Source organism: Rhipicephalus microplus, chromosome 4, assembly GCF_043290135.1.
Source record: "Rhipicephalus microplus isolate Deutch F79 chromosome 4, USDA_Rmic, whole genome shotgun sequence".
In the NCBI taxonomy this organism is placed as follows: Eukaryota; Metazoa; Arthropoda; class Arachnida; order Ixodida; family Ixodidae; genus Rhipicephalus; species Rhipicephalus microplus.
The window spans coordinates 101,331,505-101,355,938 of NC_134703.1; the positions used below are offsets into that span (position 1 = coordinate 101,331,505).

The 24,434-nt window shown below is 45.8% G+C and overlaps 1 protein-coding gene across 2 annotated transcripts in view; it reads left to right on the forward strand.

Annotated features, from left to right (window-relative positions):
• LOC142814514 (uncharacterized) overlaps positions 1-21,996 on the forward strand; it is a 200,293-nt gene extending 178,297 nt beyond the window's left edge. The window contains exon 5 of one of the 2 annotated variants that reach the window (XM_075893353.1): positions 12,543-21,996. The gene's annotated coding sequence lies outside the window, so the exon portion shown is untranslated. Of the gene's footprint in view, positions 1-12,539 lie in introns of both variants that reach the window. The other variant, XM_075893352.1, reaches the window with a different exon arrangement.
• Positions 21,997-24,434: the final 2,438 nt, after the last annotated feature.

Sequence of the window (24,434 nt, forward strand, 5' to 3'; positions counted from 1 at the left end):
ATGGTTCGGGAAAGCCCGATGATCTGTTCATGGTCACTCGATCCATCATTCATTAAAGAAAACACCAACAAAACTGAGGAGATTACACCGCTTTCTAGAAGGTTCGTTTGGTCAAAGTTACTGCTTATGCGAACACTTCTGAGTGGAAAAAAAAACCACTGGGCTCTCCTGAGCGTTTCAATTACTCTCATTTTTACAGCGTTGCAAAATACACAGCACTACTAACCAAAAGCTTAATCCTTAACAATTTGTCCAATTGCTCATCCTTACGTTATGTTGTAACTCTGTGTACAACTCAAAAATAATCCTAGGTGCGATACTCATTAAAATCACCTCACAATAATGCACAGGTTTTTTATAAAACCGTGTGCCAATGGCTCTCAAGTCTCATAACGCGCAACAACAACTGCACTGTGTTGCGCCAAACTTAACCATTTTACGAAATCATCTGGTCTAGGTTAATATCTTCCCTAAATGCCAATTCACGCCACATCCACATGACAGTAAAGGCATACGATATTAAACTAAACCTTTGAAACACTAAAAAAACAACAATTCTTTTAGTTTTTACCTTCTCGGTATATTCGTACAAATGATTAATGGACTTCAATTTTCAGCCTTTAGTTCGGCGGTTTCCCTTCTGAAAAATTTACACCGCATTACGTTACTTACAAAATTAAAAGTACTGAAATTACACCTACAAAGTAAAACTAAGTAACCATACGAAATAAGCATGTGTTACTTAATCTGACCACCCCCTTTTCTCTTGGTTCCTTTAATCGTACACGATGGGGTCGCGGTCCCGGCGGTTTTCGAGCACGACAGAGACTACAAAATGCACAAACACTAAGCAGTGCATTTCCGTCACACCTAATTTTACACTTCGGCCTATTCCCCGTAGGAATTTGAAAGGGACGCCAGTAGCTCGGAGGGAGCCTGTGCCATTTTCTCTTTGTATTCAACCCTGCGCGGTATTTAGCCACTCTGCCCTTTCGACTTTGACCCTTCGGGCAAGGCCGCTTTTCCGAAGTCGTTGAGCTGAACCGCGCGCTTCGTTGGGGTGACGCACCTCCCTTTCTCCCTCCACACCTGACTCGCCGCTTGTGCCTCCATGAACAGCCCCATTGACGTTTCCTTAAACGGATTAGTGGCCTACCCTTTCGTCTTTCGCGGGGCGGTGTGGGACTAGTCCTATGCTTAGGCAGTGCCGAACGCTTTCGCTTCTTCCTTTTTCTGCGATGTTTGCAAACCTGCTCGGTGTTATCGCTGCACTGCTGAAGCGTGGCGCTCTTGCTCTCATCAGCCACTGCGCTAACCATGCCTAAATTTGACAATGTCGAAAGGTCCCCCTGAGGCACGAAGAAGGTTTCCAGCCTCTTACTGGGCCCATTAGGGCTGCTGGCACCCTCTTCATCCGCGCAATGAGCGTCTTTCGACATCGTCCCCACCTCCAGACCGGCTACGGCCTCGTTCTCTACATCATTTACTTGGATGCATTCGAGAATATGCGGGCCCTTCTCTGGCGCGATCTCTGTTTCTAGCGCTTCATGACGCGCCACAACTTCCAGCGCTTTGTGACGCGCCTCACTTTCAGACTCCGGTCTGATTCTTTCTTTATTTTGGCTAACAGAAGTTCCGAATCTTCTGATTAGCTCTGATTTAACAACTTCGTAGTTGTTCGCGTGCTGCTCACTGAGTCGCGCAACAACATCCGCTGCCTCGCAGGGCAGAACCGTGCGTAGCTTCTGAGACCAGGTGTCTCGCTCACACTTAAGTTGACTACACTTTCGTTCAAAGAGTCTAAGATACAGGCCCATATCCCATGATACCTCATATGGCTGCATGTACCTAGACATCTCGAACTCTGCCTCATGGTCGAGAAGAAGTACTCCTCGCTGGGGTCCCAACCTCATACTCAACTCATAATCTTGATTGAAAAACTTTCTCTTGAGGCCTAGTTTTTCGTGTTCACTCTTTCCTTCCATCTGAGCTGCTCTTAGTTTTCTTTCGATGATGAGGTCCCATTCTTCACTTAGTTCCTCATCATCAGCCCCCAAATCATTAATCGCTTGAATGATTATGGGTTTTCGTGCCAAATCCTTTGTATCGATCCCCAATTCCTCACATAACAGCAACAAGTCTGACTTCTGCAGCTCCCGTAAGTCCATGATCGTACTGAGTGCTCGCTACTTCCAAAAACACTTTCCGAAACGGCGAAACTGAGTCTTTCGGCAAAGTTAACTACCAGTTCTAAAATTTACCCTCTTTTAGAACCTGGTTCACTCAAAGGAAAAGCCAAGCACTCACCCATACGTGATCCATGTCTCGAGCCAGCTGCTTCTCCTGGGCCGACTGTTGTTGTCACTTGTAGCTTCGAATCCCACCGCTGTTCACCAGTAGTTGCGGCTCGCGTGCTGAGTCGTATCCCGGCGATGCCAACCAGTTGTTGTGATCCCGGGGTGCTGTGGTAGCGTGGTGTAGCTTCGGGTTGAGGAAACGACCGCTTACAAGATGGGGATACGAAAAACAAACAAGGTTTATGGCACTATTTACAAATATTTACAGCATGAGGTTAAGAGTTCACAAACCACGAGCGTGGTGGTTAAACCTTTAGTTGGTTCAGAGCCATCACAAACTACGAACGTGGTGGTTGAACCTTTACTGGGTTCAGAGCAACGTCCCGCACTCGGCGGCGTCCTTATAAGCCCTCTCGGGCTCCTCCTTCTTGCGGGGAACACCAATCACACACACACAACAGGTGAAAGGTACGAGCAGGCACGGCGCACGTGAACATCCAATTTCGAGTCAAGATCACTGCACTTAAAGGTGGCGCCAGAGAGTCTCTTGCTCGTCGTGTATGTCGCTGGTCGAGGGGTCCCAAGCTTCGGACAGCAGACATCAAACGGTCCGCCAATCTGTCTGCTCAATTAGCAGGGCACTTTGTGGCGGCGGTCGCCGTTTCTTCAAAGGAATACGCTGTCTTTGTTGTCCCCTCTGGCACGGCTTACAGCTTCGTGGTGACACCACGTCGCATCCGCCGGCCAGCCGGGACAATACCTGGCGGGCATAAGCATTCGGCGAGTCGGCTACTTGTTTGAGGGTTAAAAGAGCGCCGCTCCCCTGTCAGATCTCGACGCTGGTTCCAAGAAAACCTGGGTTCCAGGCATGGGAACGCGGCCCGGCTACGCTTCTCAGCGACAGCATGGCGCCTACCGATGGCGGTCGTAACAACGGTGAAAGCACACTGGTCTGAACCGGCCAACCAAGCCACTTCCACAGACGCCTCTTTTGTGTCTTTTCGAACGCCGCGCGATCTCAAACGAAGCCATTCCGTGCATTGTTTCCAAACTACGACTGTAAGTGCCGCCTCTCTGAAATGACATGTGCCGATTGCCTAGATGTACCTACTCTTTCAGCTGTGACTGTTGTGTGATGCACCTGAAGTAACGCATGGACTCGGTGTTGGTCCCCTTTCTATGCACAATAATTAGGCGTAGACTGATCCATCTATACGTGCACAGAATCACATCAGGAGACTTGCTTCTGGCGTACTGGCCAGATCATATATATCGTAGCACAGAAATTCGCCCATTACGCGCATTCTGGTGTCTAGCAGCTAATCGTTGCAGTCGTGGAAACAAGGCAACCTGGCACTTGAAGCAGCGAAACAGTTTTTTTTTTTTACTTTAGCAGTAGAACTACGTGATGTGGTTGTTCTACAGCGAGCGTTCGTTGTTATTGCTCAATGACGCTTTCGCATCACTCTAAGAGCAGCCAGACATGACATATTCCTTGGAAGCACGATGTTTTGCTCGCGGCTGTGACATGTGTTCATCCAAACGGACTTGGTCACGCTTGTCTGTCGATGTGGCTCTGGAAAACGAGACGATTGAGCACGGCGTTATACCGTACGCAACTCGTTCACATTAATCATCATCATCATCAGCAGCAGCAGCAGCAGCAGCAGCAGCAGCAGCAGCAGCTTGGCTACACCCACTGCAGGACAAAGGCCTCTCCCACTTTCCGCCAGTCAACTCGGTCCTGTGCTTGCTGCTGCCACTTTATACCCGCAAACTTCCCAATCTCATCTGCCTACCTAATTCTCCCCCTCACCCACTTGCCTTCTCTTAGAATCCAGTCTGTGATCCTTAATGACCAGCGGTTATCTTGCACTACGTGCTCTGCCCAAGACCTTTTCTTTAATATCTTTAACACCCGTGTGTCCCCTGATATACTCTGCTCTCTTTTTGTTCCTATAGGGTTACACCTATAGTTTTCCTTTCCATTGCTCACTGCGTCTTCAACTTAAGTTGAAACCTTTTTGTAATCCTTCAGGTTTCTGCTCCGTAGTTAAGTACCTGTAAGATGCAGCTGTTACATACCTTCCTCTTGAGGGATGGTGGCTATCTACCATTAACTATTCAAGAGTGCTTGCCGAATGTGCTCCACTACATTCTTATGCTTCTAGTTACTTCAATCTCGTGGTTCGGCTTTGCGGTTACTACCTGTAATAAGTGGATGTACTTTTTTTACAAATTTAAGTGCACTGCTACCAATCTCGAGGCGCTGTTCTCTTCCGAGGTTGTATATTACTTCGTTATCTGCATATTAATTTTAAGACTAACCTTTCTGCTCTCCTTGTCTAATTCAGTAATCATAAATTGCAATTCGTCCCTTGAGGTATTCTGAGCAATGCAATGTCATTGGCAAAGCGCAGGTTACTAAGGTACTCTCCATGAACTCGTATCCCCAACTCTTCCCATTCCAGACGTCTGAAAGCCTGCTGTAAGGACGTGGCAAATAGCATACGCGGTAGGTCGTAGCCCCTTGTCTTACACCCTTCTTTATCGGTATTCTGTCGCTTTCTTTATAGAGCTCTATGGCGGCAGTTTATCAGCTGTAGGTTTCTTCCAGGAAGTTTATATATGCTTCGTCGACGCCTTGATTCTTCATGACTGCTGATATATCTACCGAATCAAATGCCTTCTCGTAATTTATGAAGGCTAACTGTTGGGTGTATTCTTGGCGTTTCTCTGTCACCTGATTAACAGTATGGATGTGGTTGATTGTTGAGTAGCCTGTACGAAATCCTGCTTGGTCCTATGCCTTATTAAATTTTAATGTCTTAATTCCGTTAGCAATTACCTTTGTAGATAGATTGTATACGACGAATAGCAAGCTGATTCGCCTGCAACTCTTCAAGTCCTTGTCGTCCCCTTTTTTTATAGATTAAGATTATGTTAGCATTCTTCCAAGATTCATAAACAGGGTGACCAGTTTTTCTAATACCTATGTTCTTCGTCTTTCAGCAGATCTTATACGTTACCTGATGCTCACCATCAGGTTTGCCTTTTTGCATTCCCTCCAAGAATTTCACTTCTGTCATTACTGGTGCGATCTTATCTGGATTACTGCTAGTTTTTACATTATGGTCGTGGTTGTCCCGACTACTGTACAGATCTCTATAAAGCTTCTCCGTTAATTTAACTATCCTATCCATATTGGTAGTTATTTTGTCTTTCTTGTCCCTTAGTGCATACTTCCGGTTTTTGCCTATCCCAAGTTTCCTATTCACTGCTTTGACGCTTCCTCCGTTCTTTAGAGCATGTTCAATTCTATCCATGTTATACCTTCTTACATTGAATACCTTACGCTTAATAATCAACTGCGAAAGCTGTGCCAGTTTTATTTTGTCTGTTGTATATGAAGATTTCATGCTTTGGCGTTTCTTAATGAGGAGACATCATCACCTATAAAAATAAACACGATCAATATCTTCACCTTTCCTTACATTCTTGTTGTAGAGCAACCCACTTCAGACCAAACTTTTCGCCTTTAAAAAAAAATCGGGAGCCCTTCCCAATGCGGTAAAGGGAGGAAGCGAAGCTCAGCGTGTACGTGCCTCATGTACTATTTTTCGTGATTCGTTTCTTTGTTTCTATCGTTGTTCCTTACTATTTTTCTTTCTACTTCCGGCAGAAACGGAAAGGCTCTGGTTGGCTGCGACTGTGGGCGCGCCTACGCAGTTGGCCTCGCACCTAATGAGTGACGTTCCGGCCACGGAACGTGAAGCCACGCTTTCGTATTCGGGCAACAACGAAATGTTGCAGTGTGAAACGACAAATGACCACAACAAAAGATCACTTTGCCATATCAGAAACGACTGATAGCCAACAAGCCCACGACCGAGAGATCATAAACTATTGGAAAAAAGTACACCTTCACATGCCGCATTTCTACACCCGGCTTGCCCAAGTTTCTTTTTTTAATATTATTAATAATAAATGTATATACGAAGACGTTGGTGCCAATGCATGGAGCCGGCTACTTTTCTGCTCTGGCACAACAATCGTCAACGCATATTTGAAAATAAACACGAGGCTATATAGAAAGGCAGTAGAATGCTTGCATGACTGCCACAGCGCTAGCGACGAAGACTAACACACACAGGCGGTATACAAAGGCACACAGTACAACACTCACGCACTGAGTCCAAATTCTCCAATACAGAAATCTGTCCACGCAACACAGATGTTGAAAAAAGAGCACAATGCCGGCACCCAAATCTGCAACTCGTAACAAGGCTTGCTTGAAAAAAAGTGTCTCTCTCCGGCGGGGCGCTCATAACGTAAGTACGCAATGCTCACGTGCTTGCGTAACCGCGATGCGTTCGAAACGCCCAACGCATCGTCGTGTAGGAAACCGCACGGAGAGTACGAAGAACGGCGCGTCGCAGCTGCGAGCAGTGGGTGAAATATGCGCTGGCTTTTTTTCACCTTCACCCATCCTCGCGACCTTTCGTGCCACTCCTCCTCTCTTTCCAACATCCTGCCCCTCAGAAGGTACTTTGAGAAACAGTGTTCAGTTTCATTCGCCTCTAGAAGGGAACTATATTACACTTTATGCCACGAGTTCTGCGAAACAGTTACACCACGAACGCCCGCCCTCTTGCGGAACCTAGGATATATATACGTGCCGATCCACCCTTGTACACGAGAGCGGCGGCGTCAGTTTCCTTGCTCTGCTTGAAACGTACGGAAAGAGACCGGTGAGAAACGGCCGAGCTGGTCCTTCTTCTTTTACACGCGGAGGGACACTGAAGAAAGGCAGTGTATATGTGAGAAGGATGTGACAAGAAGTGAAAGAGAAGACGCTGCCGCAGCGCAGATGGAAAGCTGTAGGTACTTACACGGCGCGCTAATGCGCCCATACAGCACGTCTCGGGCGGCACCGCACGCTCCTGGGCGATAAGAGCCGAACCGTATCCCACTTTTGAACGAACAAAAGAATGAAGCGCAGTTAGTTTAAGGCGGTATTAAAAGAAAGTGGCCCGGCTAGATCGACGAGCCGGATTCGGACCGCTTACGCTTGTAAACGCGCGATGGGAACGTATACGTCCTTTGACCTTTGACGCGTATAGTTATATATTTTAACACACCTCTTTTTTTATCTTATTGGTTTCTCTGTGTCTGTATGACGGAAGGGGAGATCTCCGGGGCCCGAAAATTGTTGAGTGGCCTACGACTCTCCGCGGCGCGCTTGGCCCTTCGTCGTTATGTATGTATGATTTACCCTCATTTCCTCGAACGCACGTTGCTATGCCTCATCCTTTAGTTGCACGGCCTTTCGAACGTGCAGACACCTTTCGCGTCACGCAGTTTTCTGCGTTCATATTTGCCGCTCCTGCTAGTAGACTCAACCCGAGTGCAACTGAACTGCTGTGCGTGGCGCGCGACTTTATGCGGAACACGAAGGATACAATATATTCTCTCTCGTTTTTACAATTTTGAACAGAGTTAGAGAAGCACCCTAGACGGTAGTCTGGCGATTGAGGTGGTCGACTGCATGCTGACGCCAAGGTCGGCGTATCAGATCCTGGCTGCGGCGAATGCATTTTCGATGGTGGCGGAAATCCTTGCAGCCCGTGAGCTTGAATTTAGTTGCACTGTAAAGAACTCCAGGCGGTCAAAATTTCCAGAGCTCTCAGCCAGGCGTCGTCCGTCATGACCATATCGCTGTTTTGGGACAATAAACTTTAACAATTACTAGATTAATGAAGTGTTCACGAATAGCGACACGCTGCTTTCCAATTTGATGTCACCGCTCACATACAGAGTGTATTTCGACGGTGCATGTGTGATTGGGAAGCGTTATATGCATAGCTTCGTGAGCAATTTTTTGGCGAATGAAAAAAAAAAATGATACAATCGATTGTTAATTACAAAAAATGTGACGAGAAAGGTGGTCTGTAAGGAAGGTGGTATATAAGGAGTCGTGTAATCTTTTCTTGGAGGAGATCTTTTTTGGCAAGCATTTGTCCCTTTTACCAGGGTATAGCAAAGTGAACGTGCGTTCTCTGCCATATTTCTATTCTCGCACGCACATGCACAGAAGACAGGAAACCGTGCCGCCCTTGGCATTCAGCACGAGCTCGCGGAGGATAGCGAGGGGGAGCCGCAGTGGGCCTCGGTAAATCATGGCCGCAACACAGACTCGCCTCTCCGCCGGCGGGGTTGCCCCGCCAGTGGAATTACGGCACGCCGCCCGCCGTAGCGGAGGCGTCTCGACGGCGTTCTTTGATGTGGCCGGCGGCACACACCGCGAACACATAGGCTCCATAGACCGATACCCCTTCGACCTCTGGCCATTCTTTCCGTACTGAAACAGATAGGAATAGATCCGCGCCACCTTACACGCAGTCTACACTACACCGGAAGGGTTTATTCTGCGAAGGTCGCGCCTCTGAGGCAACAGCGTACAACCGTGCCGCACAGTTTATTTTGCAGCGGCCGTGCCCTGAAGGGCGGATTTCTTTTGTGTGTGTGCGTGTGAAGAGTTCCTCCTATAGAGGGATACGTGATCGGCCTTGGCATTGAATGATTCGCAACTGCTGACACGTGCGAATGCTACAACATGACAGCGAGTGCCACCATCACGCTTTCCGTTTCGTCGGTTTCCCTCGCCTTAATTCTATAGGGACGCTGTCTTCACTTGATACTATAGTGATTGTTGCTACTGTGCCAGGGTTCAAACGATCGCACATGTAATAGAGAAGGCTTTTTTAGCTGACGTCGCTCATCACAACCTTGAATAGCATGCATATACCGACTGATCGTATACGCCTGCTCCTTAGTAAATTTAAAATGCCATGTCCTCGCACCCAATAACGCGTGCACGCGACTGCAACTGTGAGCGGAAATTCTAGCCAGACTGCGAGGCCGGTGGTGACGGAGCTAAGCGAATGCTATGAACGCGCTCTTTGCTCGAGAAGGTTGAAGATTGTGGGCGTGGTTGTACGGCAGACTGCATGATGGATTGCGCAACTATAGTGAGAGAGAGAGAGAATGTGAGTGCGTGTGTGTATGCGTGAGTGTGTGTCTGTGTGTGCGCGTGCGTGCGTGTGTGCGTGAGGATTGCTCAATACTGTGCTGCGCGTGCTCGTCCCTGTTGCACAACCAACCATCCAGTACGCCCTTTGCTGGATAACCATAGACAACACATCCGCGGCTTCTTACTTATCCGACCGTTCTCCCGATGCCTGCATACGACGGCTACACATTTCAGTCTTTTTTTTTTTTTTTCCGGCGACTAGCATGCACCGACTACTAGCAGACGTCTTTCCGTCGTAATGCACATCGACTTCACACCATATAGGATAGAACTTGCAGCGCATGTTTCTGCAGCGGGGCCTTCCTGGTAAAGCCGTTTCTGAGACGGCAACTCTACCGTATGCCTCACACGGCGTCATGTTCGAAGGACGTGGGGAGAAAAAAAGAACGAGAGCTGTCGAAACGCGGAATTCCCGGCGCGCCAGCGGTGCCATCTATGCCGTATCCGCAGAACCCTCGTCACGTTCTGGAGCCTGTATACCGCCCTACACGTACACGTCTCAGCGCATTTGCGTGGAACCACGTTTATTACTACGAGCGCGCGGTGAATTCCTTTTCTTTTTCCTATGCACTCTCAGTTCGTCTGTGTTTCTTGTCCATTCCGCGACGTGGCGCGAGTTGGGCATTGTTCTTCTTTTATGAGTACTGGGAGAAGTCAGGGTTCCCTATAGGGCGGCTTCTCGGGCCGCGTACGTGTATGAGCTGCACCACTGTACATGCGTGTATGTATATAGCTGACGGGCTGTGTTGTTGTGCCATTGGCTATTGAACGGCGCGGCACCACCACAAAGGGGAAACAACGCGGAAAACGCCGCGGCATTTAGGCGCACTAAAAATTGTTTTGCCGCGGGACTATCTTCCAGTTGTTAGTCCTTCACGTACCATCTCTAGAAACTGATGCAAATTAAGCAAGAACTTGCAGCACAGAACGCAAAGAAGGAAAGCGCGCGGCATCCTTGAGTGCATGGCCGAAGAATCTCGCTTGTCCTATGCGACTTCTGAAAGCGAACGAACCGCAGAGATTGAGAGAAAATCACAGCATATCCACGGAGTGCATAATGATGAGTGGGGCGAAGCGTCCGCCCGTCCGTACGTTCTTGCTTCCGTCTGTCCGTGCGTCCGTTTGTGCGACCGTCAATGCGTCCATCCGCCCATCCGTGCGTCTGTCCCTGCGTCCGTCCGTTCATCTAGTGAACACAAAGTACCACCATCTCGCATTCTTTCATCACATATTCAGCATATAGAAGTACCGCCATCCAGTGGACATTCCAAGAACTAAATGAGAGATGGCACTCGCGCACTTTCTTACGGCCCGCGCTTTGTGTCTGCTTCCCACCTTTGACCGCCTCTAGTATGGCTATATACTAGTTCACTATATTCTTGGCACTGCGACGCAACCCTCGTTAAACCTTGCTAAAACCAAGGAGGTTAAGCCCAGCGAGTTTAACGTGGCAACCCTTTTCAGGTTAGACAGTGCTCAAAGTGCGTCCTTCAGATACTAGTTTTTTTTTTTTTTAGTAAACATCAAATTCGAGCCAAATTCGATTGAACATTATGTCATCAGTACTCGTCTCTAAGTTATTTCATCATAAATAACTATATTTCTATTTATGATTAACGTACGCGGGTTTATTTCTCAATTGAAAAGGGGGCGCGCGTGCCACTCTTCTAGTCTAGCCGTGGAGTTGGCTACCTACTACTACGACGACTACTAGTATATATACATCGCGGACGCATGACCCACGGCATAGAGAGCTTCGCCCCCAAAATAATGAAGATAGAAAGAAAGCCTCACGGAGTGACCTGCTACTCTTTATCACTTGCTTTTTGTTTCTGCTCAGAAGTAAACGCGATGGCCTGTCGTATTCACTTTGGCGATCGCTTATAGGAGAAATACGAGCTGGCGCGCGCGTTATAAACAACAACCCGCGGCGAAGAACGGACTGAGCTCGCATTGTGCGCAAAGTATAGTCGTAAAAGCGCCCATAAAGCGACGCGCAAACGGAAACGAAAACAAACTGCTGGTCGACTGCATGCCAGTCTTCATATCTTCATTCTCATGCGTTTTCCGTCACTCGCATAGCGTTCCGAAAAGCAAGCAAGTATGCAAGTTTCCGGCGCGCAGAAAGTCAAGACACGAGGAACCTCCGACGAAGCCAGTTATATACCGTATGAAGTGGAAGTATACATGGCAGGTCATGCATTGCAGGCTTATATATAGTGGCGTGTGGTTGTGTACGTCATTGAGATATAAAACGAGCATGCCTTCGTGAATGCAGCCCACATCCAGTGGTGGCGTAGTAACGTTGCATCAATTGGAGCGAGACATTTGTAATTTTTTGTAGTTGTAACTTCAAAGTAGAACCGAGTACATGCATTGGTGATGCTCTGAAAGCTGTATGAGACGACCAGTAAGTGTGTGTAATAGGCCGACTCGAGAAATATAGGTGCCTTGTAGCGTCCGTTCGCGGTTATAATACTGGAGCCAATCGAGTTTCTTAATTGGTTAATGCCAGCAATGCCGCTATCTTCTGGTAGCGCCCATATTTAACACTGCGCTCTTTTTCTAGATCTTGATGGTGTCAATTTATTTTCTCCCGGTGTACGAATTGTCCGCGACTCTTCTTGCACAGGTCATACCACGAGCACTGAAAGACTACATTTTTGGGTCGCCGAATACGACCTATTTGTGTGTTCGCTCTTGCAAGATATATTGCGGAGCAGCCTCCGATGTAGCTAATATGCCAAAAGGCCACAAGGTGTATCCTATATATCAGGGCCCGAATTCGCAAAACGTCTCTTTCGCAAGCAAATTTTTACATTGGTTAGCCGAATTGGCTAACCATGTCCCGCATCATGATTGGCTAAAACATTTTCTTACCAAAAAAAATTTAGTATGAGACGTTTTCCTGAATACGGGCGCTGAAGACCTTTGGGAGCGGCATTCGCTCATTACATTGACACGAGCAAGCTTGCGACGAGAACGATGCCGATTATTGCCTTATACACGAACAGACATGTTACAGTAAACTGTCCACAACAAAACAAGCTCACTATTGCCGCATATTAGAACAGAAGTGTCCGTAATATTCGCACATACAACTTAAAGCACGAGTTGTATTTCAGTCCCCCTTTTTTTTCTCTTTGTTTCAGGCGGTGCTGGAACGAAAGCTGCACCCCACGCGTGCGCTGGGAAGAACCATCTTCACAATTCCCTCGTCCGGGCAATGCGGCAGCTTCTAAAGATATATAATGAATTGATTGCCCATCCGCAGATAAGCATAATGTCAAATTAAGCACCTCACCGACTTTCCCAGCGCCAACGAGAATGACCAGAACTTCATCCGCCTATAAAAAGGCCCCTGAATTCGCACGTTCATCTTCAAGCTCCTTTTGCAGCGCCAAAGCCCTTTGGTCAACAACGTATTTGTACTCAACACTGTCCGCGATTATTAATGGACTGATTTATAGAGCTGTAGGAACTACTTGTTTATCGCTTACGCCTTCATGTTTCACATTAGATTTTTTTAGTGTGGTTATACATGTAGTGAATGTACATGCACAAACGCAGAGATGTGATTTATAAGATTGTTCCTGTTTTTTTGTTTTTTTTTTGACGGACTCATGCGTTGTAAGTGGCGCAGAGGATAACCTATACTATCCCAACAAGAGCTTCAGTTTGTTCACTATGTAGCATGTCGCCCTTTTTTTTTTTTGTTTCTCTCTTGCGTTATGTCTAGCTTTCGTTGTGCATTGTGTTCTATTCCAATTGTATGCGCGTACGTGGCGTATGTGTGCACGGGTGAGGCAGAAAGAGGTGGACATGCGTTGCGCATGCGCTGTGCGCGTGGAATGCTTGCACGCCCGGTCTATCACGTGACATTGAACAAACTGAACGAACAAAGCAGCAACATTCGCGCAATTTAGTCTGAATGCGTGCGTGCAGCAAAAAAAAAAAAAAAAGAAATGGTCACAAAGCAAAGTTGTACGCTAGAATTACTGGAAGAAACCAACAGTCACGGTCGTGTGGCTCAAAGCGAAACCATAGTTTTTCACTGTTGAAACATCACACCTGAAAAAGATATTATTCACGACAGGTGCGTTAGTTGGCGAGAAATCGTTTCTTCTTTAGCGTTTTACAGTATTGAAGTCCAGCGGTGTTTCGATGTTGTGCAGCACGTGATTCCATCTGTGGAGTTGTTCTAAAGGTACAAGGACACTCGTATGACGAAAGCTGTGTAGGCTTTGACCGGCCTGTGGCAGATTTCATTTTCACGAAATGCGCCGGCAAACCTCCAATCAACCGCAGTTTTACCACGTCACAAGGGTACGTAAATTAAGCTGGTTTGTTCTACTTTGCTGGCTGCAACCAAAACACCCGTTTCCAGCTCCGCAAGTACGCGTTCTCAACAAGAAAGTTAAAACAGACCATATTTTATTTGATGAGCAGTTCGGAAGATAAGAAAGCCGGAAACTATCATGCCGTAGCATTAGTAATCTTTGTAAAGTGATACTCGTTACACTGTCGTGACGTGGATGCTGCGTTAAAATGTCCAAAAACGTCCTACTGTGCCGGAAAAAATTCGCGAACTACCCAAGAGCACACAACCTTCGGGATCGCCTTGGGGAGCTTAAGTCAAGCCCACTAGCATTTGCAGAAATTATAGTTCGGTGAGAGAGGAGGATAGAGCTGGCTAGCACTAACGTCGCGAACACGAATGAAGGATTCGCCGAGCTTAAAGCCGTAAACATATATCAGGGTACTCCGGTTAGTTGGCCTATCTCAAGCTTTAGCGACAGCTTTCTATACAAATGTTGAATGGATGTGAAGTGCTTTATTTTTTGAATGCGTGTAGAGAGAGGAACGATAGAGTGTGATTTCACGGTATTTTGCTACGATCTATAGGTTTTTTTCACAGTCGAGTCTAACGAATTCTAAACACTTTGGTGGAGTTCTGTTTGAAGTGTTGATATGTGGATGCGTCAGACATATAAGAACACGTGATGAACAAAAAAAACGTTATTTGCAAAGGTGCGGGGTGCTCAAAAGTGCCGTTCAGTCAATTAATTCAGGCTGTGAAACATCTCGGCGCACTAAGACGCAGGAGGAGCATGTGTGGACCGTCGGTGAAGTATTCTAGACCAGGGCTTGTTTTTACGAACAAGATGGGGTATTTACACGTGACCTCACGAACTACCAAGTATTCTCCCTTATGTAGCCCTACATTATGAAGCTGCACTGTATAAAAACAGCTACGCATAGAAGATTTGGACAGGCATTCATACTTTCATCATGGTAGTGCATGCTTCAATCAACAGAGAATAAAGTTTCTTACACGGGCATAAACGTGGCCGCGGAAGTAGCAAAGTTGCCTTGCTTTGCGGCGATTGAAAGCATTTCAAATCTTAATAAGACAGCAGATGTAACAAAAAATTTGCTTCATATGCAGTCTGGTTGATTGGAAAAAAAATATAGCATAAAATGTTTTCGAGCTATTCACAGATGTAATCCTATCTCTTTGCAGGAAAGATGTGCAGACGCATGAATAAGCTCGAAAAATTACATTAGCATGCTTAACAAAGGATTAATGCGTGTCGTGTTTCGAAAAAAAAACGTCAAACCAGAAGTGCAATTTTGATGATGATGGTTGCAAATGCAGACACTTTCTGTGTGTACATGCGAGTATTAGCTATATCATGGTATAAACATTTCATTGATCGTTACTTCTAAATATCTAGTTTTCTTTGTACTGATTTCCGCGTTGAAAATGATATGTCCTAACGTGTTATTTCTTGCCCTTGAAGGTGTTGCTCAGTATCCAAACTAAAGTATTGCTACCTATGCAATCGCACTTGATTTATATCAATATTTGTAATTGAGGTAATGAAATCTCACTTACAGTGTGTGAACTCTCGTTAATCGGCCGTTACGGCACGCACGTTGCCATGCCAACGTAGTCAAAGTATACGCCCAATTCACGTAATGAAAACACAAATTAGATTTAAGCCAAGCGCATGGCATCGTCGTGCAACCGTTATGGCGATACCGCGGCATTTCACGAAGGGTTCATCGTATAACTTCTTCAAAATTACGGCAAACTTCATCTCACCTCGGTGAATCGGATAATGTAGCGGTAATAATTCCGATTATCGCTTTATCGTGGACGCGTGTGCACACAGAAAGCGGCTGCAATCATGAACTGTGATAGGCGCGCCGGGGAACGCTCGTGTCGACGCAAGGAGAAGGCCTGTGATGACATATGAGAGCAGGCCTGCGTCATCGGATGACAGCAGGCCTCTCTTCGGCCGGTGCATAAAGTATTCATCATTTACCCGCGAGGAGCGAAGTCAAGTGCATTCAGAAGACCAGAAGACGGCGGACCGAACGCGCCAGTCTTCAGTTATTGCCTATGCAGGAGTATAGTGGGGCGCCGCCATGCTTAATGAAAATAAGCGCTGCTCGCAAGAAAACGTTGGGCAGGCCTGCCTTCAGCGTAGTGCAAAAACTTTTTTTGCCCTCAAAGTTCTACGTATATCCTATTCCGAAAGAACGTATAGTATAACGTGAAATTAATCAACAATCCGCAATATTCCTTGGCGCTGCCTCGAAGGCAAGTCTGATTCACAGCAGTGAACGAAATTACTTCTTGTGTTTTGTGTGTATATGCATCAAGTTTATATTTCCAATTTTGAATACTCTGGTAAGTAACTGTTGCTTAATTGTATGAAAACAATAGTTGAAAGTTAATGAAAACATCGTCTGATGTACAGCCGTCGGATCAAAATTTTGAAAGCAGCTAATGTATTCAAACCTTGAGCAAACAGCCTGGAATTGGAACCTACAGCTTGGATTGGCATGCACGGCCACTGCGGTGTTGTACTATCGCATTGGATTTAAGTAAAATCTTCGCGAAAATACAGTTTTCTCGTGAAAACCGCTCCCCGTAAAACTTTGATACCGACCGTAGATGGTGGCAAATATAAAATATATTACCTTGTCGAATACGCTGTTCGAAAAAAGAAATCATTTGGTCTTTCGCAAGACATTCCATAACGTGAAGCAAAAAAAAATATATCGCGGGTTTCTATTCACTGCTGTGCTGCTCGTTTTCTTGCGACAGAGCCCCGTGACTGTGATAAGATAATAGCAATTGTGGTCGAGGAGTGTGTAAGTGACGCGAACACCATAGCAGTCTTGGAGAGCGAGATATATACACCAGAGAGGAGCTATGCACTATTTTTTTTTTCTGTCGAGCTGGTATTTGACGGTCGTTTGTGTGATGTAGACAAGACCTTTGTACAGGATCAGTCTTTGCGGGGAGTCGTTCGGGAGTGACCTTCGAATTGTGCACAGAATACGCGAAGCGGGCACTAAAGGATTAAAGGAGCAGATAAGTGTACGGGAGTACCGGATTGTAGGAGCGGCCGTACTCCCTGTAAGTTCTCCCCTAGCTGCGGGAGTACTGGAGTACATGAGCAGCCGTACTCCCTGTAAGTGCTCCCCTTTTACGGGAGTACTGGAGTACATGAGCAGCCGTACTCCCTGTAAGTGACCCTCTTTTTACGGGAGTACTGTAGTACATGAGCAGCCGTACTCCCTGCAAGTGCTCCCCTTTTTACGGGAGTACTGGAGTGCATGAGCAGCCGTACTCCCTGCAAGTGCTCCCCTTTTTACGGGAGTACTGGAGTACATGAGCAGCCATACTCCCTGTAAGTGCTCCCCTTTTACGGGAATACTGGAGTACATGAGCAGCCGTACTCGCCGTAAGTGCTCCCGTAAGTACTAGAGGGCTGAAGTACAAGAGCAGCGGTACTCCTTCTAAGTGTATCCCATCGTCGAGATCCAACTAGTGGCTTCCAGAGCGACGTCCGCGATGTGAATGTACACTGACAGCTAGTTAAACTAGCTAAGCCGCATTTAGTAGAACGCACTGTCACCTTCGCGTCCTCAGAAGCAGTACTTCACGTAAAAAGAAACGTTCCAAGGCACCCCAACAAGATCGACTGAGCCGTTAAAGAAAAATGTACAGACGTGGTGTGCTATTTAACTCGGAGGCTTCGCTTTTGTTTGTCTGGAGTGCGTAGGGTTTGCGTGTTTGTGTGTGGCGACATTTTGGTACTGTGAACACTCATGTAAAGGAACGAGTGCGCCTGTGTGCGGTACGAGTCATGACTTTTCAATTTTTTTCTGTGGCGGCTGGCCTACTCTGTTCTTGTTCAAGTGTGCTTGAAAGTTGCATTGATGACGTGCGCGTTCGCGTTTACACTGGCATTCATGTTTCATCATCAGCTGTTAACAAAAGTACCGAAGAGGGGGTGGGGTGTGGAAAGCCAACAATCTCCTGGGTGAAGGTGTTATTGTGCCAGTAACGAAACTTCATCATCTCCAAATCACTGTGCAGGGACATAATTGTCTCTTTAGATGGCAGCAGAATGATAACAAAATTGCTGATTCTGCCAATTGAGCCACTTCTGGAGTTTGTTTTGCGCCTTCAGCTTTCGGCTGAAGGTGCATACAATGACTCCAGGAGTGGCTTCGGGACAAAATACACTCCTGTTGCACCGTGTGCTGCTGCATTATCGTTATTTTAAAAAAATAACCTCAGAATTGGCAAATTCGCGCATCCTCGGAAATCATGTTGAGGAGAATCTCGAGAAAACTGAGCTCGCATTCTTTTATAATGTGTAGCGCAAGGAGTTGTTGACGTTCAAAATATATAGAGAAAAAAGCATCAGATGCTGCTCCCGTTTCGTTTACGTCCATTTTGAGTGTGGTGTACAAACTTTCGCCTACTCTTTGTGGTTGTCTTGTTTTTTTGTCAAACCATGGTTCTATACAGTAAGCAAAAATATATATATCAACGATGTCTTTTTTTTTTTTCTTTTGAGCCCGGAGTGTGAACGGCTAGTCTACAAACGATGCTCTCGTTTATTACAAATTTAAGGTCCACATAGATGTATTTGGTGCCGTCTTGTCAATACGAACTGTGTCTCAGGGGGTTCGAGCTGTCACAGCTATAGAGCCCGTGTGGCACCTTGCATATCACTTTAGAGTTGTAAAAGTGCGTTTTTGGCGCCTATACAGGGCATTGTGTTTCACGTGTATCGTTTTCGCGGTGTTTATAAAACCGGGTGTAGTGTGTGCTTGTATGAACGTGAATAATCAGTGTCACCCACCCACCCTATGCTATAAAAGTAACGTGGTTAAAAAAATGACCCTGTAGCGTACTGTTTTCCGGATCGTTTTCTTGCCTCCGTTGTGCTGTCGCCTGCTGCACGCTGGCACCGCCCGATGACTGCCAGCCAAAGATGTAGACACCTTTTTGTCGTGGAAACGTACATGCATGTACGCGACAATACAGATAAATTATACATGGGATCAAGCTTTTGAGTTGCTACAAATGAACAGAGCGTTTACTGTTGTGCTTGGATGTTGAGCTGCCGAGCGAGCTATGTTCGCCAGCCATGAGTGTTGGGCTTCAATCGTGGCGCCTACGCATCGCGCATCCGCCGATAGTAGCAGATGTTATGCATTCGGAAACTTTAGATTGACATACTAGATTGACATACTGGTGGCGAGACGCTACCGGCAACAGCAGACATTGGTGGCGACATCTTGCGGTGATGTTAAGCTGCCTTCGCCTAACATATTCTGTTCGACTTAAAAAAGCGGTTTCGGCTCGCAGGTCTTTATCGCTTAGAAAAGAGCGAATCCTTAAACAGGTTACAGCGGCGCTAAATCTAACGATCTCGACCGTTTACGGTTGTATATGATACAATTCACTAGTGGTAACTGTGAGACCGGGTAAATTATATTAACCTAAAACTTACATTGTAACAGCGTTTCGAGTGGATTGTGGTCATGGTGGCAAAGAGTTGCGGCAGTGCGGAGGACAAGGCTTGAGTTGCCTCGCTTTGCTTGACCTAAAGCAGCAGACATTTTCAAGATACGAGATAAGAACCGTAATGTCTGTCGTGTGATTGTTCAAATTGATTGTGTACATTATGATTTCGTACACCGCCACAAGAGGTCACCACTTCAACTGTAACTGTTGTTCTAGGTCACGTCTCAATATTGCAATAACATGACAAAGGTCTGCAAGAGCTGCTTGTCAGGCTCCTATTAACTTTGTCGACGCACGTTCCAAGCACTTACGTCCCGGTATCGCTCATTTTTCGTCCTCTAGCACATTTTACGAGCACCTAATTCGCAAGCAACAGCGACGTTCTCCGTGAGGAATTGCGAGCTGTTTCGTTTGTTACAAAATGACATCCTTGCAGCAGTGATAGCCAACCGTCTCACTCTTTCAATGGCAAAATTAGTTGGAACTAGATAAGCAAAGAGTGCGTGTTCGTTTACAGAACTGCGTAGTCTAAGATCATTCCGTGTCATCAGCTGAATCGTGGTTTACGTGTTAGCGCATGCTCCTCGTGGGTTGTTGAATTGTTGATTTGTTTGTCATTGCGTATGCAAAAGAAGAGATGAGCGGCACTTCTTTCCAGTTTGGCAACTCATGAAATTTTGACTTCTTTATTCTTCCCCTATTTTGTTATCCTGGAGTCGACACCACGAAAAGCATAGAAAAACATTCAGCGGAAGTTGTCCAAGAAGAAATTACCATAATCTTCGTTAAAAAATCACGTTAGTTGGGTGAATCATTGTAAGCTTACACCGGAGGCTTGAACATTTATCCAGGTAAAGGTTCGTAAAAGGGTAGTAAAACGGTGACCGTATTAACGTGGTGGCGAGACGTCACTGGCAACAACAGGCATAGGTGGCGACATCTTGCGGTGATGTTTTACAACAAGCATCAGTGGTGGGGGGTTGGGGAACAATCACTAAATCGCAGTGGTAATGTTTTTTTTTTTTTTTCAATCTCACCAGGTCTAGCGCTATTCTTAAACGCTTACTATCGATTTCCCTGTTGAACTAGAAGAAAGTATGTAAGATTTCATTCCTTTCGTGTGTATGCGTATGCTTCGTAATTAATCCTATCATTTAAATGGCACTGGTGTGTACTTGGTTTTAGGTGTGACCCAGTCATTAGCTGCAGTTTATATTGAAATCGTGATGGATTACGGTGAGAAAAAAAACTGAACTGCTTTGCAGCTGAAACCACGAACCACTGCCTTACGTATACTCAAAGGCGCTTCGATGTTGTGACGTTGTTCATGTTTCATGTGGCCCAAACAAAAATGGCTGCTAGTTCACTACTTTTGAATAAGAAAAAAAAATCAAAAGTCAGTGTTCTAGTTTCACTTCGGACAAACCAGGGTGTTTTTCGGCTCGAGCAGAGCTCGATGCCATGTTTTTTGCCTGCGTTTTTTGTTGCTTTTTACATTTCGCCTCTTGAAGCTTGTGCTCCGCCATTTGTTCTCGCGAGTGTTGTTTGTTCATGCGCAAAACATGTCTTTCTCTCAAACTGTCGCACCGCTGTCCACTGTCACTCGTGCCCGTACTCCCGTATAGAGGACTCTTCCACAGCCAGCCCACGTAAACCAACTGACAGCACCCATCGCACTTGTTATATGCGCCTAAAGCTCTATTAATGCGTTCTAAAATTAAAATAAAATCATAAAGTAAGTCGCGGGCGAACGCATCGGGCTTCGCCAAATGGCTGGGTTATGGGTTGTTACGTCAAAAAGGATGACGTTGTTGGTATACCAAACAATCGGCATACTCAGTCCGACAAAACCGGTTCACCAGCAGTTTAATCAGATAGTTCAATCACAAGCGGTCCACTTCAGCAGTATTTACCACGCCAATCAAAACGACTAGTTCTACATGCCGCGGTCATGGCAGTAATGTTTCTCGAACGCATTAATAGAGATTTTATGTATATGCGCCTTCGTTATGTGACGAAGTTTTGCCGCCAATGCACCATCAGCCAAAGTTTCTTTTTTGTATAAGTGAAACCTTCGTAAAGCCGGCACTGAAGTTGCGTGAGCCAGTTTACACTCGGCAGAGATAAGCGTTTACACCATGCACAAGGGCAACTTTATCTTGCTTTCATTAAAAAAAAAGAAATGGAACGCATATACGCAAAATCTAGGGCTACTGTGGTTTCTATACAGTGCTTATGAGGCGAAGACACACTCTCGCATTTGAGAAGTTGTTCATGCCCTTTCGGAACTAGACTTTTTCTGAGAGACCAGCTATGTGTGCATGAAATACAAAATCCATTGCACTGATTGAGCTGCAAGAGTGCCCAATGCAAGGTTTGAAAAGGCTCCGTAGACGTGCAGACTGGTTCACTAACCTTCGACACTGACTTTACAGAATGTACGCCGCACGACCAACTCTCCGTTATTGGTTGCACGTTTCCGACCCACCAAGAGTAACCCTGTACCCTGACGTGCCCGTGGACCACATCCATTGAAAGTTAACAGACGCACGCATGAAAAGAAGGGTATACACTGTATTTTCCTCCTGTCCGCCAAATCATGACTCTGTATTTTCTATACTCCGCCTTTTTCGAGTGCCCCGTGACTGTATGTTTCCAACTCGTGTATTATAATACCGCTGTTGTGTGACTACATTGTAACATATACTATATGCCGGTATAAAAAGTGGTGTTTCATACACAATAAAAAAGACTGAAAGATATTTTTGGTCTTTGTCTCATTCATCTACTATCACGTAGTATAGTTTCTGGTTGCGACATCATGCGACGGCTCACAACCGGTTTGAACAAGACAATCACGCATAAATAGGGCTAGAAAATACTAGTCTTCTATCGGCTACTCTTTCGTTACTTCGGCTACTCTTCCCAGATATATAAAAATTGGCAGTTCCCACGTACCATATAGAAGTTTAATGTTATGCGAAGCATGGGAAAGTTGACTGAAGTGCAATTTTTTTTTTCAGAGAAACTTTACGAAATGACGCTATAGAGATACGTACAAATGTACGCATAGACATATGTTGAACAGACTCATCCGTTTTATCTCATGAGTTCTCAACAATTGTGTAACAATACCAACAACATCATGCGTATTACCTTACACAGCAAGCGGCAAGCTCATAGGTAGTGCTTCAGCATGCGAAGATGGTATCCTTGGCTATAGTACCACGTACACTAACTTAACTAGATAACGCTTAACTACAAGTGACGTTTACCTTACGTGAGGCCTGTATCACAGGAAACATACCATATATATTCGAATATAAGGCGAGGTTTTTTTCCAAAATGCGTAGTCTCAAAGTCATACACCGCCTTATATTCGAAGCTCAGTATACTAATATGCCGATTTTTGTGTGACAATTTTAGTTTCCACTTTTCAACCATTTCCAAGGTTCCAAAAGAGCCTGACAACACTGTTGGAAATGTAACAAAGAGATTTCAGAACAAAACGCATAAAACTTTACACAAACGCAGGTTGCAAATAGAAAATACTGAGTTTCGGTCGCTGCAAGGTTATTGAATAGCTCGCGATACAGCAGAGGCCGTGGCAGCGGACGCCTTCGACCGTGTGAACATGCTGAGCCAGCAGTAGCCGCTCCAAGCCAGTAGTAGCCGCCGCCGCAAAGCTTGTAAACAAGCCGGGATAAAGTGAGCTAGAATAGGGTAGTGGGCTTGCTGGGATCCCCTGCTTGACGCCGAGTATGTCACACGTGTGGTGGCGCAACCAGCGACTTCGATGTAGGGCACTGCCTGACGGAGGCATTGGTGCGCAACTGAAATCATGATTTTTGTGCGCTGTTATCCCATGCACTGGACGGAAATACACGCGAATTTCGGAGTGGAAACGGTGATGCTGATGTCACTAATACAATAAAAAAAAGAAAACTAGCGTGGAGCTAGGTGCGTAGGCCGTTGGCCTACATGTGCGCGTGTGTAACCATCTAGAACACTGTAGCATGGTGTATGCAGCTATACTGTTAGCTCGTTATTTGATGTTAAATGAAACACACCGTATACCGTCAGTATTCGTACAGATAAAGCTGTAGAAAACATTCTTTTCATAAACTCTGTCCGCGTAACTTGTGCGATTAAACTGCATGCAGAACTCGATGCAAGCAAGGGATGCTGTGCAAACATGAGATCCATTTATATTCTCTTACAAGTGATAAGCAGCGATGGCGAACTTTTCAAAGCTTACGTTGCGCGGCTATCAATTGTAAACTGAATTCTTTGCATTTCTCGGGCCCTACTTTTGTCACGCACGCCTTTTACGAGCGTGTGAAGTTATTACCGATGCTGACCTTGGCACACACTCGTGAGTTCACCCCGAGCTCTTAACGTTATACATTTCACAGCATTTAGAAATTTTCAGCTGCTCATTCTTTCTGCAGATCTCCACTATCTTGGCTCTGTAATTTGGCTATTTTTCCACTGAATATTCCTATGCAAAGATTGTAAAAATCCACAGATAAGAAAAGCAGGAAGCCACTCTCCCCAAGTACATGAAAGTTTATTCATCAGATATATATTGGGTACAGTTGGTTACTGGATATTTCTTCTTCAGGAGCAGCGGCTCAACTTTAGATGCTTTGCCTTTTCCCGCTTCTAGGTTCCGTCAGAATTAATGCATTTCACAAAACCGCGTAACAATATAAAAGCTGATTACGTCTTTTGAGAGGCCAGGGGCATGTTGTGCGCACCCAACTTCTTGGCAAAACTTTTCTTTCGCGATTGTCAATACATCCAAAATGCTGTCAGAATGCAACTTGTGGCAAGAAAAGCACTCCATAAACATGTTTTCTAGCTTGCTCACAAAACTGTACAGGTGGCTAGATGGATACAACAGTCCACCTTTGTCACGAAAGGTGGTTAGACGAGCGAGCTGAATATTTCCTTTAACTGGCATTGTGAGTAGTGTTACGCAAACTTCGCAGTTTGTTTTAATGACACACTTTCGCGCAATATAGCCAGCAACATAAAAGATCAGCCTGGAATCACTCCTAGCAATAATATGCTGGTTGTGGTCAATAGGTGCTGGCACAAAACCAGGCTCATTCACAGTGCTTGCACTGCCAACTGAATCGTCTTGTGGCAGTGTGGCAGTAGCAGCATTGATCTCCAGCAATGAAGCTAGCTCGCC